Source organism: Panthera onca, chromosome B3 (genome assembly GCF_046562875.1).
Source record: "Panthera onca isolate mPanOnc1 chromosome B3, mPanOnc1 haplotype 2, whole genome shotgun sequence".
Classification (NCBI taxonomy): domain Eukaryota; kingdom Metazoa; phylum Chordata; class Mammalia; order Carnivora; family Felidae; genus Panthera; species Panthera onca.
This window is the reverse complement of record NC_138344.1, coordinates 30199541-30214408: the sequence shown is the minus strand read 5'-3', so window position 1 is coordinate 30214408 and position 14868 is coordinate 30199541. Positions and strand designations below refer to the sequence as shown.

The window sequence follows — 14868 nt, the reverse complement described above, 5'->3', positions numbered from 1 at the left end:
CAAGGAGTTCTCTTTCCAAAATGGCATAATTTTGCTTTCAGTGAATGCTTACAAGAGTCTTGCATAACGTATTATTAATTTAGAAGCTATTATCACATTTAGGGTTGAGTTTCTATTTTTAACTGACATACTGCCTTAAGTTTGCCAAAATCTGATTGCATTTGGAAGGAAAATGGCATTGTTGCTATTTCCTCTGCATGATAACATCTAAAATAGGCAGCTGGCAACAGGGAAGAGTGAAGGTAAAGGGCAAAAATATAATCCTCTTGGAGCTTGTGTTTTTTTTCTACTGAATTTCAAATCTAGTTAGATTGTGCTTTCCTTCACTCTGATCTTTAAAATGCCTCACGTATTTTCTACATTCCATAACCCCCTCAGGTAAATATTTTTATTTATTTATTTATTTGTTTATTTATTTAAAGTTGATTTATTTATTTTGAGAGAGAGAGAGAGAGAGAGAGAGCGTGCGCATGAGTGGGGGAGGAACAGAGATAGAGGGAGAAAGAGGATCCCAATCAGGCTCTGCTGTCAGCGCACAGCCTGAGGCAGGGCTAGATAGATCCCATGTACTGTGAGATCATGATGTGAGCCAAAATCAAGGGTCAGACATTGAACCGTCTGAGCCACCCAGGCGCCCCAACATATTTTTATTATTGAGGTATGATTATAAATCATTCCGTTAGAATTTAACCTTCTGATTCACGTTGACTAATATTTTTATTTGCAATCTGTGTTTTTCAGTGTTTAATAATCTAAGTTATGTTTCCCTGAGTACTTCTGTTATAGAGCAGGAGTAACTGATGTAAGGTGTACCAAGTGGCTTAGAAAGCATCTTAAAATAGTTTCTTTACAACTGCTACATTTTAATTTTTTTAATGTTTGTTTATTTTTGAGAGAGAGAGAGGCAGAGAGAGAGAGACAGAGCACGGGGGTGGGGGGGGGGAGGGGCAGAGAGAGAGGGAAACAGAATCTGAAACAGGCTCCAGGCTCTGAGCTGTCAGCACAGAGCCCAATGCAGGGCTCAAACTCAGAAACCATGAGATCATACCTAAGTCAAAGTCAGACAACCGACTGAGCCACCCTAGTGCCCCCAACAACTATGACATTTTAGAGCTTAAGAAATAGAAAAGATTAAATAGATTGGCCAGAGTTATTCTTAATACCATATTTAAGGTCACACTTTTGTGTTTTTATTAGAACCATTGGTTTGGTAAAATCCCTCAACCTAGTATTATTATAAAAAGTGTATTGTATATGGGGTTGCAATAGACTTAGGGTTTGTGACCAGTTTGAGGCTATAACTGGATGGTTTTTTGCTCAAAGCTTCCTTTTTGTTTCTTTTAGAGTAATGGTGTCAGGATGTCATGCAGCCCCCAGTCTGAATCCCTAGGAGGAAAGTTTTGAACAGAGTTCTGAAAAGTGTGGTTATCAGATTTTGATGTATCTTTTTAACAGTTATCCCACTTAAAAAAGACCAAGAGAATGTGGAATCAGATGTTGCAAATTTTAACTCTGTTTCTTCTCAAGGCAGATATTTCCTATAATGATATAAACTGATTTCATACTTCAACTTCTCGATTATTCATAAGCTGTTGTATGAATATTTTCTGAATAGATACAATGAACATTTTATCTCTCTTTCTTGGCTTCATCATTTTCCATAATTTTATCTTCTATTTCACCTATTCTCCCCTCTGCTTCCTCCGTCCTTGCTGTCACTGCATCTGGTTTATTTTGCATCTCATTTATAGCATTTAAAAAAAAATTTTTTTAATGTTTATTTATTTTTGAGAGAGACATGGCATGCAGAGAGAGAGGGAGACACAGAATCTGAAGCAGGCTTCAGGCTCTGAGCTGTCAGCACAGAGCCTGATGTGGGGCTCGAACTCTCGAGCTGTGAGATCGTGACCTGAGCCGAAGTCAGACGCTCAGCCGACTGAGCCACCCAGGCGCCCCTCATTTACAGCATTTCTTAATTCGTCATTACTATTTCTTAGTTCCTTGATCTCTACAGCAATCCTTGGTCTCTGCTGTCTCCGCTGTCTTCTATGCTTTTTTCAAGCCCAGCTATTAATCTTATGACTCTTATTCTATGACTTATCTTATGACTATTATTCTAAATTCTTGATCAGATATATTGTTTATATCTGTTTTGAGCGATTCTCTAGCTGTCATTTCCTCCTGGAATTTCTTTTGAGGAGAATTCTTCCATTTCATCGTTTTGGCTAGTTTTCTGTCCTTTACATGTTTTAATAGCTTGTTATGTGTATTGTACTTGTGAGCACTACTATACTAAAAAGGGGTCATACACTGTGTAGGGCCTGGCCCTTAAGAAGGTGTTTTTGGAGTGTGTTGCATGCTCTCTGTTTTTGTGACTGTGCTTGCTTTATCTCCCTACTTGGTAGTAGTGGTTTGAACCTTCCACCAGGTTTGCTTTGATTTGTTCGTTGAAGTAACCCTGGAAAAAATTTAAAAAGGGGAGGGTGGTGGAAGAAGCCTTATCCCAAACAAAGAGAGAAATGACAGGGGCAGGGAAAAAGAAAAGAAAAAAAAATTACCAGCAGAGAATCAGGGAAACTATATGGCTTAATCTAGAGAGAGAGAGAGGGAGGAAAATAAAGAAGAAGGAGATACAGAAGAGGTGTAAAAAGAATAGGTTAAAAATGTCTGTTTAAACAAACCAACCAGAATAGAGAAGGGAAGAAATAAGAGGAAGAAAAGAAAGAAGAAAAATGTATGTATATATGTATATAAAATAAGAAGTGGCCAAGAATCAAATCAGAAAATACAAAACTGCTTGTCTGATATTTGATGGTGCCTTGGAACCGGTGACTATGCTGATCTGGAGGAGGGGCCCTCTCGTTCTATTAGTGTCCATCTCACTCCCGTAGATATGCAGTTACCAGGCGCAGAGGGGTGGGGATTGGTGTAAACGGGTCCTGCCTCCACTGTGGGCCCTCTGTTCTGTGACCTGAAGCCCCACCTTGTTGGTGATGGGGAGAAAAATGGTGACAAAAATGGACACCCCAGTCTCTACTCCCCAGTCTGGGAGTCCCAAACCACACTGTTCAGGCAATGATACAATGAACATTTTAAATGAAGTTCTTTGTCCTTTGTTTTAGGAGCATTATGAATATTAAGTAATTTTTTTTTTTGTGGTCAGGTTGATCCATTGAACCCTTTATGAAAAAAACTTCCATTTGTCTTTAATCTTGGTTGGATTCCCTTTTAAGAAACAGTAGCTACATTCTAAAATGTGCTTAAAACTGTTAGGTTACAATGGAACCTAACAATTTATTCTGACAGCAGAATAAATGTGTAAGAATAGCCAAGAAGAAGATATTTGCAAACGACGTATCAGATAAAGGGTTAGTATCCAAAATCTATAAAGAACTGATCAAACTCAACACCCAAAATACAAATAATTCAGTGAAGAAATGGGCAAAAGACATAGACACTTCTCCAAAGAAGACATCCAGATGGCCAACAGACACATGAAAAAAATGCTCAACATCACTCATCATCAGGGAAATACAAATCAAAACCACAATGAGATACCACCTCACACCTGTCAGAATGGCTAACATTAACAACTCAGGCAACAACAGATGTTGGTGATGATGCAGAGAAAGAGGATCTCTTTTGCACTGTTGGTGGGAACGCAAGCTGGTGCAACTACTCTGGAAAACAGGATGGAGGTTCCTCAAAAAACTAAAAATAGAACTACCCTACGATCCAGCAGCTGCACTACTAGGTATTTATCCAAGGGATACAGGTGTGCTGTTTCGAAGGGACACGTGCTCCCCCATGTTTATAGCAGCACTCTCAACAATAGCCAAAGTATGGAAAGAACCCAAATGTCCATCGATGGATGAATGGATAAAGAAGATGCGGTATATACATACAAAGGAGTATTACTCGGCAGTCAAAAAGAGTGAAATCTTGCCATTTGCAACTATGTGGATGGAACTGGAGGGTATTATGCTAAGCGAAATTAGAGAAAGACAAAAATCCTATGACTTCACTCATATGAGGACTTTAAGAGACAAAAGAGATGAACATAAGGGAAGGGAAACAAAAATAATATAAAAATAGGGAGGGGGACAAAACATAAGAGACTCTTTTTTTAAAAAAAAATTTTTTTTTTTTAACGTTTATTTATTTTTGAGACAGAGAGAGACAGAGCATGAACAGGGGAGGAGCAGAGAGAGGGAGACACAGAATCTGAAACAGGCTCCAGGCTCTGAGCTGTCAGCACAGAGCCCGACGTGGGGCTCGAACTCACGGACCGTGAGATCATGACCTGAGCCGAAGTCGGACGCTTAACCGACCAAGCCACCCAGGCGCCCCAAGAGACTCTTAAATATGGAGAACAAACTGAGGGTTACTGGATGGGTTGTGGGAGGGGGGATGGGCTAAATGGGTAAGGGGCACTAAGGAATCTACTCCTGAAATCATTGTTGCACTATATGCTAATTTGGATGTAAATTAAAAATAATAAAATTAAAGAAAAAAGAATAGCCAACAAAATAAAAACCCTAGGTTAATAGAAAGAATACTGAGGATTCTTAGACAACAAATCAAAATAGAAGAAGGAAGAACCCCCAGCTGTATATCTCCCTGATGGAGTAGACTAAATACTGTCCCATAGAGAAAACACAGAACTGGGAACTAATGATCATTTTAGTACCTATAATGTGGCAGGTATTTGCTTGTTTGGGAATTGACCATACCCTCTATTTTTACATAGAGAGAAGGAAATAAAGGGAGCCTAATTCAGACTTTGTATGTGTTAGAGAGAGATGTGTTTCAGGATCTAAGATGGAGGATGTAGCCATGTAGGCTACATAGTCATGTAGGCAAGGGAAAAAAGTGTTCTATGAAAAAAAGTGGAATGAGCTATGGCATGGAGGTAAGTATGAGAGACGTTAAACACTGGGTATCTCTAATTATTCAGTAGACACAGTTGGTGAATGAAGAGGTGGAAAGTCATGGTATGAAGGACCAGGTTGGAAAGGATTGTTGGGTTTTAAATATAAAGGGCATTATTTACCAGGCTATAGAGTCAGAACTTTGCTCTAATGATGGCAGAAGGCCCTGAGGGAAGCTTGGGTTTGTATCTTCTTTGATTTATTAGCTGTGTCTATTACCACTCTTGCCCCATTAATGTAAAAGAAAAAGAGGAGGATGGAGTTTAGTTTGAAACCTTTGTGAATTTTTTTTGTTTTATTAGGAAGAATTTTTTTTCATAGTGTATCTAAAAGCAGAGAAAATATAAAGGTTTTCTTACAGCTCTGAGATTAGGAGTTTAAGACTTTTGGTTCTGATTCTGGTTTCATTACTAATTCTGGCAAAGCTTCTAATCTCTTTTAGTTTCATTTCCAGGTCAAATAAAATGGGTTCTTGGACCCTTCTTTTTGCCCAGACCCTTTGGATCAAGGAGGGGGTGAGAATGGAGGTGGATACACATGAAGAAAGCAGGCAAGCACACTAGTTGTCCTCAAAGCAGCAATAATGGTTTAATGAATACTTCTGAAATTATTTCTTCTAAGGTATTTAGGCAGAAAATATAAGGACAGTAGGGTGTTGTAATTGAAAAGGATGGTTTCCTGGTGGTTGAATTTCAGGCACTCTGTAGCCTGGGTGGAAAACAGACCCTAGGACCTCACAAGTGAACTCTTAAGGCCTTTCTTCCATGAGGCAAATTAAGAAAATGATTACTTGTATCCACCTTATTGCCAGGATGAGCCAAATTTGTAACAGAATAAGGTGAAGTTTGTTGGCAATGTCAGGTTTAGTTCTTTTTTACTATTACAACAGTCATTGTTTTATTCTGTATGGGCCAGTTATTGTCTTGCATTGAGTTGGCCTGTTTGCTTCCATTATCTCCTAATTGTAGTCCCACATTATCTTGTCAAGTTATTAACCTTCTTAAAACACAGTTTTCATCATGCTATTTCCTTAATTTAAAAACCCGCAGTACCATTTTTCTATTTGTTTGGGTTTCATAGAACCTCTGGAATAGTCTCTGTGAATGGGGAGAGGGATGCTTGGGATGTGTCTGAGTAAATAAGACAAATCATATTATTAATTTATATTGTCTACATAAAATTCTTTTTATTTGGTAAATATCTTTCACTCTGAAATTACCTAAGGAATAAGTTTCTCACTAAAGATTATGTCATTGAAGGTACGTAGTCTTGGGTTGGTGAATGTGGTGTTCTAGGGTTTCTAGCAAAACGCCTATCCATCTGCCATTTATAATAGGAGGGGGGATGCCTGTCATTGTTACTTAATAATTGATTTTCTCTCATCTCTGACAATTGGACTATGTACATGATAAGCAGAAAGAAGATAAAAAGGAAATTTGTCTTTAAAAATCAGTTATGTTCCACCTCCCAACATCTTGTCAGCATCACCATTCAGTACCCAGAGGATTGCTTTTTTTGCTGAAGTGGTGATTCTAATTGTCTGGCAGATTTCAGGTGCATCAGTGTCAGATCTATGAGCTTTCCCAGCCTGTATTACTTATTGATTGCTAGAGCAGAATGTTGTTCACAGCACCAGCTACTAGGCCAGCTCTGATTTGCTTTTGGTAGAAGAAAGGGGAAAGAGTATCCTTGAAAAGTCAGTGTGTCAAAGAATAAAACAAAGATCGTTGGGTCTGATAAACAGAACCAAACAAAATAAAACTAAGTTTATTCATTTGCCAGGCAAAGAAACATAGTGAAAAATTGTCAAGGAAGAAAAGCCTAGGTTTTTAGTACTAGAAAGAGTGGGAATGGTGGTTAGTCTAATATGGGTTTGAAAACTAGCATTTTGAATAGGATAGAATGAGTTTGTTGATCTGTGTATAATTGGTGAAACAGGTCCCATTGTCATGACTAGTATTTTGTTTCGATATGTCCTAGGCAGGTGCTGCTATACATGGAAAACTTTCCTTTTATGAACTTCTAATCCTAGTTCCAAAGCTGATTAAATCTCTTCCGAATGTTCTGGACCAAACCAACCCTCTCAAAGGCCCCTGTTGGTGTGTGAGCCCTGGGGTTTGCAGTGAACAGTTGCAACTTCTAGAGTATTCACAGGAAACCCCTGAATCTACATATGTGGGGAACTGTGGTGCAGTATGTCCAGTTAGAATATAGCTTCCTTTAGCATATGCCAGCCTTCCCAGAGGATACAGAATTGTATGTATGAGGGCATTTGATAAGTATTATTTTTTTTAAGTTATACAAAAACTTGGGATATGTGTATGTTTCTAGATAAAGAGATTCTTTAAAAAGTGAATTTCTCTTTATCTTAATATTTAAATACTTTTACGTTTTATTCTTCAGTGCACTCTTCAAGACTAACTCACATTCTCTTAGGATTTTCAGCTTCATGGAGAGTGGCAATTCATGAACTCTCACAAGGTCTGCTAGATAATTTTGGTCCTTATTGGAAGGCCTTGCTTTGGATACCCCCAAATCTTTGAATTTCTATTTGAAATGCATGGCACTAACCACTTTTATTTTTTTGGAGAAAGATGTTTGTGTTACCTTGGATTGTCAGCACTGTTGTAGGTTGCTTTATTCTTATTTCTTGTTATCTAACTGAACAGTTAATTCACTGCCATTATAACTTGTAACCCATTTTGAGAGGGTTGCTATGCTTTTTGGCAAGGCCTATTTAAGCAATTTTATCTCTTTAAAGACAAATCAATTAAAATTAAAGATAATCTCAGCTGAGCTGTAGTTTTTTTTTTTTTTTGCAGATCCAGGAAAGATGAGGAGAGGAAAAGCAAAATCCCTGAATGTACACAGTCTATCTCAGCAAACATGTTTGTGCTTGGAAAGAGATGTATTGATGACCTCTTGTCTATGAATGGTATATGAATGAATCCATGGAATTCTCCTTAGTAGCAGAGATTGAAGGTCTTTTAATATTTTGACCCTGATTTGGTCTTCGGGATCATATTATAACATTTCAATTATATCTTTTTTTTTTTTAATTTTTTTTTTTAACGTTTATTTTTTTATTTTTGAGACAGAGAGACAGAGCATGAACAGGAGAGGGGCAGAGAGAGAGGGAGACACAGAATCTGAAAACAGGCTCCAGGCTCTGAGCTGTCAGCACAGAGCCGGACGCGGGGCTCGAACTCACGGAACGCGAGATCGTGACCTGAGCCGAAGTCGGCTGCTTAACTGACTGAGCCACCCAGGCGCCCCACATTTCAATTATATCTTGATTTATTTGCTTTCTAGTTGTGTTTTTGACATGTCTATTTCCTGGGGTCAAGGAGAATTGGCAGTGTGATTTTTAAAAGGATTTATTTATTTCAACAAATAAGTATGCAATGGTATTGGCATTCCAAAAACCACTAAGATATAAAATGTTACTCTTATAAATTCATAGTGCACAGTGGAGTTAAATATATACTCAGGGGGCGCCTGGGTGGCTCAGTTGCTTTAGCGTCCGACTTCGGCTCAGGTCATGATCTCACAGTTTGTGAGTTTGAGCCCTGCCTCGGGTTCTGTGCTAACAATTCAGAGCCTGGAGCCTGCTTTGGATTCTGTGTCTCCCTCTCTCTCTGCCCCTCCCCCACTTGCACTCTGTCTCCCTCTCTCTCTCTCTCTCTCTCTCTCAAAAATAAGTAAACCTTAAAAATTTTTTTTAAAAATGCATTCAGAATGTCAACAAAAGGAAAGATTTTATTTTCTAGTAACTTTAAAATGCAGCAAATAAGCCCTGTATACTATAACCCTAATTAAACATAGTTTGTGATGTAAATAATAGCTTGAAACAGCAAGATTTCTGGTGACTGGATGATTGAATTCCACACTCTATAAGAAGCAAGAATTTCTGTGGACCATTTCATTCAGCCTTTTGCTTATGACTTACACTTGTCCGTATATGTCAAAGTAAGGGAGATCATCTTCTAATAGTTTGCTAAATAAATGAGATACTTCGTAAAACTGTTATGTGACTGACCTTTTCACAAGTGAAATAGGATCTACAAATTATTTGCCTCATTTTTATGAGAATGTGCATAGTGTTGCTATACAGAATCTGTGCAGTCTTTAGATTTAGAAGCTTATAGTTTCAGGAAATGTGACAAACAGGCAATTTTTTCTTTTTAAACTCATATGTACAATAGTAGCATATTCAAATTATAGGCTAGTTGTTTGGTATAACTGGGAGAAGAGGTCACCCTTGGTGTCAACTTGTCTAGCTATAACATAGCATTGTTGTGTTAGAAAAAACATACCATGTGCAGTCCTGATGTGTGCAAGCTCAGCATGTTTTATCAGGTCAGGTAAAGCAATGGGACTCTAAGATGATGTTTGAGTCGGCAAGTGGTACCGTAGATGGGGGACCATGAGGTTAAAGAGTTGTAAATAATACAGTTTTTGTTAAAGATGCGGTTTCTTTAAAAAGCTAGAAAATAATTCATGTAACAATATCTTTTGGGAAAAATCTCTTTTCAGATGGTTTCATCTTTGTGAAGGATGCCTTTGTTTTTCAAAGTTAAAATTATATTTGCACTATATGGTATCCTTATTGCATCAGGATTCCTGAATCAAAAAAACTTAACATTTTTCATTATGCTGATTAAACATTAATATTCAATTGAGGAAACCAGTAGAAACAAAAATATTGGTCCTCAGACTATCCTCTGGGATTTAGAGGAGTTGAAAATATTTTTAGAAAGAGGCTGTTCAGGATAAAGGAAGATGTCATTTGGGTATAAGGCCTTCTTTTAGGAGAGAGGAGGTATTTGGGGAGGCACAATAGGAGGAGATTTCTCCCAGAGAAGTTGTATTCTGAAGTCATAGGTACTGTTTACATGAGAAGGAGTTGGAGAAAGGTCAACTTTTTCCCCTTAGTTTTCCTTTTCTTCCCCGTTGTTACTTTTCATCCTCATTTAGCCAAACCTTTACTTGTTCATCAGACATTTGTTTGTGTGCCTTCATTAGGTGTGTAGTAATTTTGCCCTTACCAATTTATTTATGCTCAGTTTTTGGAAGAGTTGTAGTCGAGATGACTGTCTTTTTAAAAACCAGCAGTAAGTTTTGTTTTCTTCTTTGTTTGTTATAGGTGCTCACAAAAGATGGGGAAAGGTTATTTTTCAGTACTTTTCTTTTAGTAGAACTCTCATTTATTTTTATTATACCATCTCTCATCCCCATGTCTCCTATCTGTTATCCTATCATCTATCCTATCTGTCTTGATTGAATTTCACATTTTTCTTTTGTTTATAATGGCCATGGATCTTGGTTCTTATTTTTGATTCTCTGTCATGAATGCTTATATCCTATTTAAAACTTCTTTATAGAAGATTCTAAAGGTAATCTAAAAATTACTTAGATTCTCTTATTTGATTTTCCCTCCTCCTCAACATTTGACTACTTATGCATTTAAGTGTTTAGTAATTTTTAAAAACCATTTAAAATCATTTTAAAATCATTAAAAAAATCATTTTTTAAAAGTGAGTTTAATGAAGATAGAATTTTGTGACAGCTCTTAAGCTGATGGCAACATCCTTGATTTTCCAAATCAGGGTCGGAAATATAATTACTAAGTAATATTGTTTTCCTTAGATATTTGGGTGGTCATATCCATTGGGATAATCGACCATAGTCTTAACTTCATCCATTTAGAACAGCTAATATACCACAGAGCTTCATTGCTAACTTGGCTTGCTTTAATCCATTGAGACCATCTGTTCAGGCAGCGGGGTATAGCAGCCAGCACAGAGCGTGTGGAGTAGTAGTTTGAAATGTTTACACTTCCACTTCCTTGCTGACATTGGCTAGATTATTTCTAGCATGAATTTATTGTCAGGAAGGTAGGGATGATGTTATCTGCCTTGTAAAATGATTGTGAAAGTTAACCATCTAGGTAAAAACCCTTGCATTCTGTTTGGTATAGTATATAGGTACTTAGTACCTTGGTATAATAGTAGTGACTGGTACTGTTTCTTACCTATTTGTGAACATTTTCTGTTTAAACTCAAATGATAGTGCTAATAGCTGAGATAATTTAATCATTATTTCCAATTAGGATTAGTGACACTTTCAAAGCTTTTGTTAAAATTAAAATATATTATGGTCTTTATTTTTCTCTTGTTTGTAATTTAGTAACTACAAAAAAATATCAGGCTGGTCTTCCTTGATTTGTTCTAAATAAACACATACATGATACTTCTTTTTTTGAGATTTTGTTATTTTCTAGAATTTTTTACTAGGATAGTGTGTAGTACCACATTGCTTTATTAAAGATTGGTGTTCAATTAATTGGACAGTGTTGAAATTAGATAACTAGATAAGCTTTATTTTCTGAGAAGTTGCTATTATTTTTCCCTTTGTCGTTAGTTTTAATATTTTGATCTTAAGGCCCTCTGAAATTCTCTATAGCAAGCATGACTGAAAGGTGATTTTTCTACCAGAAAGTAAGTAGCCTAAAATGATATATCACCATTTATAAGTTCAAAAATCTTACTTGAAGCTACATATCCATCCTTCTTTCAGCTTTATACCTTATCCTTCTGGATTAAAAAGAAAATTTTTAAAATGTTTATTCATTTAGAGAGAACGCGAGTAGGGGAGGGGCAGAGAGAGAGGGAGACACAGACTTTGAAGCAGGCTCCAGGCTCTGAGCTGTCAGCACACAGCCCGAGGGTGGCTTGAACTCATGAACTACGAGATCATGACCTGAGCCGAAGTCGGACACTACACTGACTGAGCCACCTAGACACCCCTCCTTCTGGATTTTTAAAAGATTTGTCACCACCTTAGTAGTGCTCTGGGTAACTTGATTTTAATGGGATGTATATTTTATTGGCGACTTTCAAAATAATTATCATGCACTATTGGATATTTAATTATTAAATTATAAAAATGATCACTTAAAATATGATTTTACATACCCAGTAAATTCCTATGGTTAGAAAATTCTCTCATGGTATTCTATTTATAATTAATATGCCAAGGAAAACTAATTAGAAGTATCTGAAGCCCCTAGCAAAATCTGTAATTAGACATGCGATTCATAATTAACTCTCTTCATTTTTGCCTTTCTCTGTTTGAATTAATCACTTATGTTCTTCCTTAGTGATACCTGTCTTTCTGTCCAAGATGCTGACTGTAGTTCAGAGATCACTGTTGGTGGCATTCTTATAAATTTCATGGTTTTATAGGAACTTTGTTTTTAATCTTTTTTAATAACATAAAAAATACTTGAATCATATGCTGTATAAATGATCACATTGAAGATTTTTGCCCACATTATCAAATTACACATTTATTTTATCAGAGGCTGAAGGCAAGAAAGAAATAGGCAATAGGCAGACTTGTTCACTTTTCCTATCTGGTACTTAATTAAGGGCCTAGATTTTTTTTTTCACCAATCTAATTATTGTCTGTGTAGTTTTGACATTATACCTATTGGCCTTGGGTCATTGAATAGGGTTATCCATTATTTTGACAAAGAATTAACAGTACATCATAGATCTGCTATATGTTAGGCAGTACTCTAGGCTTTGGGCATAAAGAGGCAGGGGTGATATTCAGAGTATTTACCATTCACTACAACACAGGCACCAAGATGGGCATAGCACTGGATTCAGAGTCTTGAAGGACCCCTCCATCTTTTATACTATATCAGACTTTGATGCTTTTGTTGTTGAGTTTGGCGGTGGTGGTAAGACTGGGTGTGTAGTTAGGGACGGTGACTATTTAGCAGATTATATTTCAGAAGCATTTTAGTATTTCATCCCTTAAGGTTGTACTAGTGTGTACCAGCTGAATAGTTCTGCCAGGGAGTGTTCAGTTCTTTGACTGTAAGAGTCAGAGTTAACCCAGTTTGAGAAGTACTTGGTGAAAGTATGTAGAGGGTGCATAGGGGAAGGATATTGCATGAAACTTTTTTGGGAAAACCAGTTAATGAGCAGAAATTTGCCATAGTCAGATTTGAGGAGGAGGTTCTAACCAAGCTGAGGGGAAAATAGCATTTGCAAAGACATAGGAGCCTGAGAGAGCATAATAGATTCAGAAATTAACAAGTAGGAGATGGAAGATGACGATGTTTTTCTCTGACCTTTGCTTTTTAAGCTGCATGAATATAAAGATCTCATTTGTAGCTTTGAAATTGCTCTATTTTTGGTAGAGAACTGCTAGATTATCTGCGTAGTTTCTTCAACTATATCTGAAGTATTTTAGGAATAGAGTAAGAAGGGAGAATAGGAATTTGTTATAGTTCAGGGCTATACTAAGCATTGATAGAGCCAGAGTGCAATTAAAACCTCTCTCTCGATTCACTGAGAGGCTTCTAATGAGCAAATACAAATTCAGACAGATTGAGGATGGTAGTTCTTTTAATGACATAAAACTGTTGCCTGTGAGGCTTTTTGGCTGGAATCTTGAAACTAATTTTGCTTAACAGCTATGGAGGCCTACAAATTCAGATGTGCAGAAAATGCAGTGAATTACTGGCCTGTCAGATTCCTGTTGCCTATCATCTTTTATCTCAGTAGCAGCCTTTGTTTCCAGACTGTCAGGAGCAAGTATGTGGACCCCTTCATGGTTGTATTTGTATATACTTGAGTAATTCAATTCAGAGCTGTCTAAATATAGGAAATCGACAACAGTGAAATGATGTATCTTCTTACACTTGTATAATTTAGGGAATACACATATGGATATCTCTTCTCATTTCTGAGAGCTCTTGAAATACGTACGTCAAGCATTTGTAGTGGTGTAAGTTCTGCTTTTATTGCCAGAGTTGATGACTCACACCTCTGAGATACAATGAAGTCATATGGACAGCAGAGAGAATGTTTTCTCTATGACTGTTCAGTTTAGTGAATGATTTAAGTGCCGCTGCTGGCCAGGAATTGTGTGGAATACAAAGTGAAAGACAACTGGCGTTTTTCTGGGTATCAAATTATGTGATTTTTCTCCCTCAAATTATATTTAGTAAAAATGATTGTCTTAATAGGTGTGTGTGTGTGTGTGTTCGCACACACATGTGAATAGTGTTACAACAAAGCCTGCAATAAAGGTTTGACTTACTTTTCAATAGTTTGCTTCAAAGATGGTTTTGACATATGCTTTAAGTTTTTTGATGACTTCATTTAAAAAACATTTTTTTTTAATGTTTATTGCCAAAGGAGAAAAAGAGACAGAACGTGAGTGGAGGAGGGGCAGAGAGAGACACAGGCACACAGAATCCGAATCAGGCTCCAGGCTCCGAGCTGTCAGCACAGAGCCCGACGCGGGGCTCGAACTCACAAACTGCTAGATCATGACCTGAGCCGAAGTCGGACACTCAACCGACTGAGCCACCCAGGCGCCCCAATCTTTTTTTTTTTTAAGTTTGTTTACTTATTTTGAGAGAGCGAGTACCCGAGCAGAGGAGGGGGAGAGAGAGAGAGAGTGAGTGAGAGAGTGAGTGAGTGTGTCCCAAGCAGGCTCTGCACTGTCAGTGAAAAGCCTGATGTGGGCTCGAACTCAGGAACCATGAGATCATGACCTGAGCTGAAATCAAGAGTCAGGCACTTAACTGACTGAGCCACCCAGACGTCCTAGATGGCTTGATTTTAAAAATATTTTCAATTAATGTTACTTATTGTCTCCCTACTTACTATTACTCTGATAGTTAGAAAGGAGGAGTATTTTAAGTGAAATGTATATTATATCCCAATATTAATTCAACAGGTATTTAGAGAGCATCTACTAAGCTCTAGGCATGGAATAAACAGCATAGCAAAGGTTGCTATTCATAGAATAAAATTACTCAGAGGAAACAAAAATAATCAAAAAGTAAAAACTCTCAGCCCCTTTGGTGTGCTTAAATGTTATAAAAATAACAGATTAATTCTCAAATGCA

The 14868-nt window shown here is 37.2% G+C and overlaps 1 protein-coding gene across 9 annotated transcripts in view; it reads left to right on the top strand.

Annotated features, from left to right (window-relative positions):
• PEAK1 (pseudopodium enriched atypical kinase 1) overlaps nucleotides 1-14868 on the top strand; it is a 313202-nt gene that overhangs the window by 26072 nt on the left and 272262 nt on the right. The window contains exon 2 of one of the 9 annotated variants that reach the window (XM_060617967.3): nucleotides 7754-7866. The exons of the other annotated variants lie outside the window; for them this stretch is intronic. The gene's annotated coding sequence lies outside the window, so the exon portion shown is untranslated. The remainder of the gene's footprint in view (nucleotides 1-7753; nucleotides 7867-14868) is intronic. 9 annotated transcript variants of the gene reach the window in all.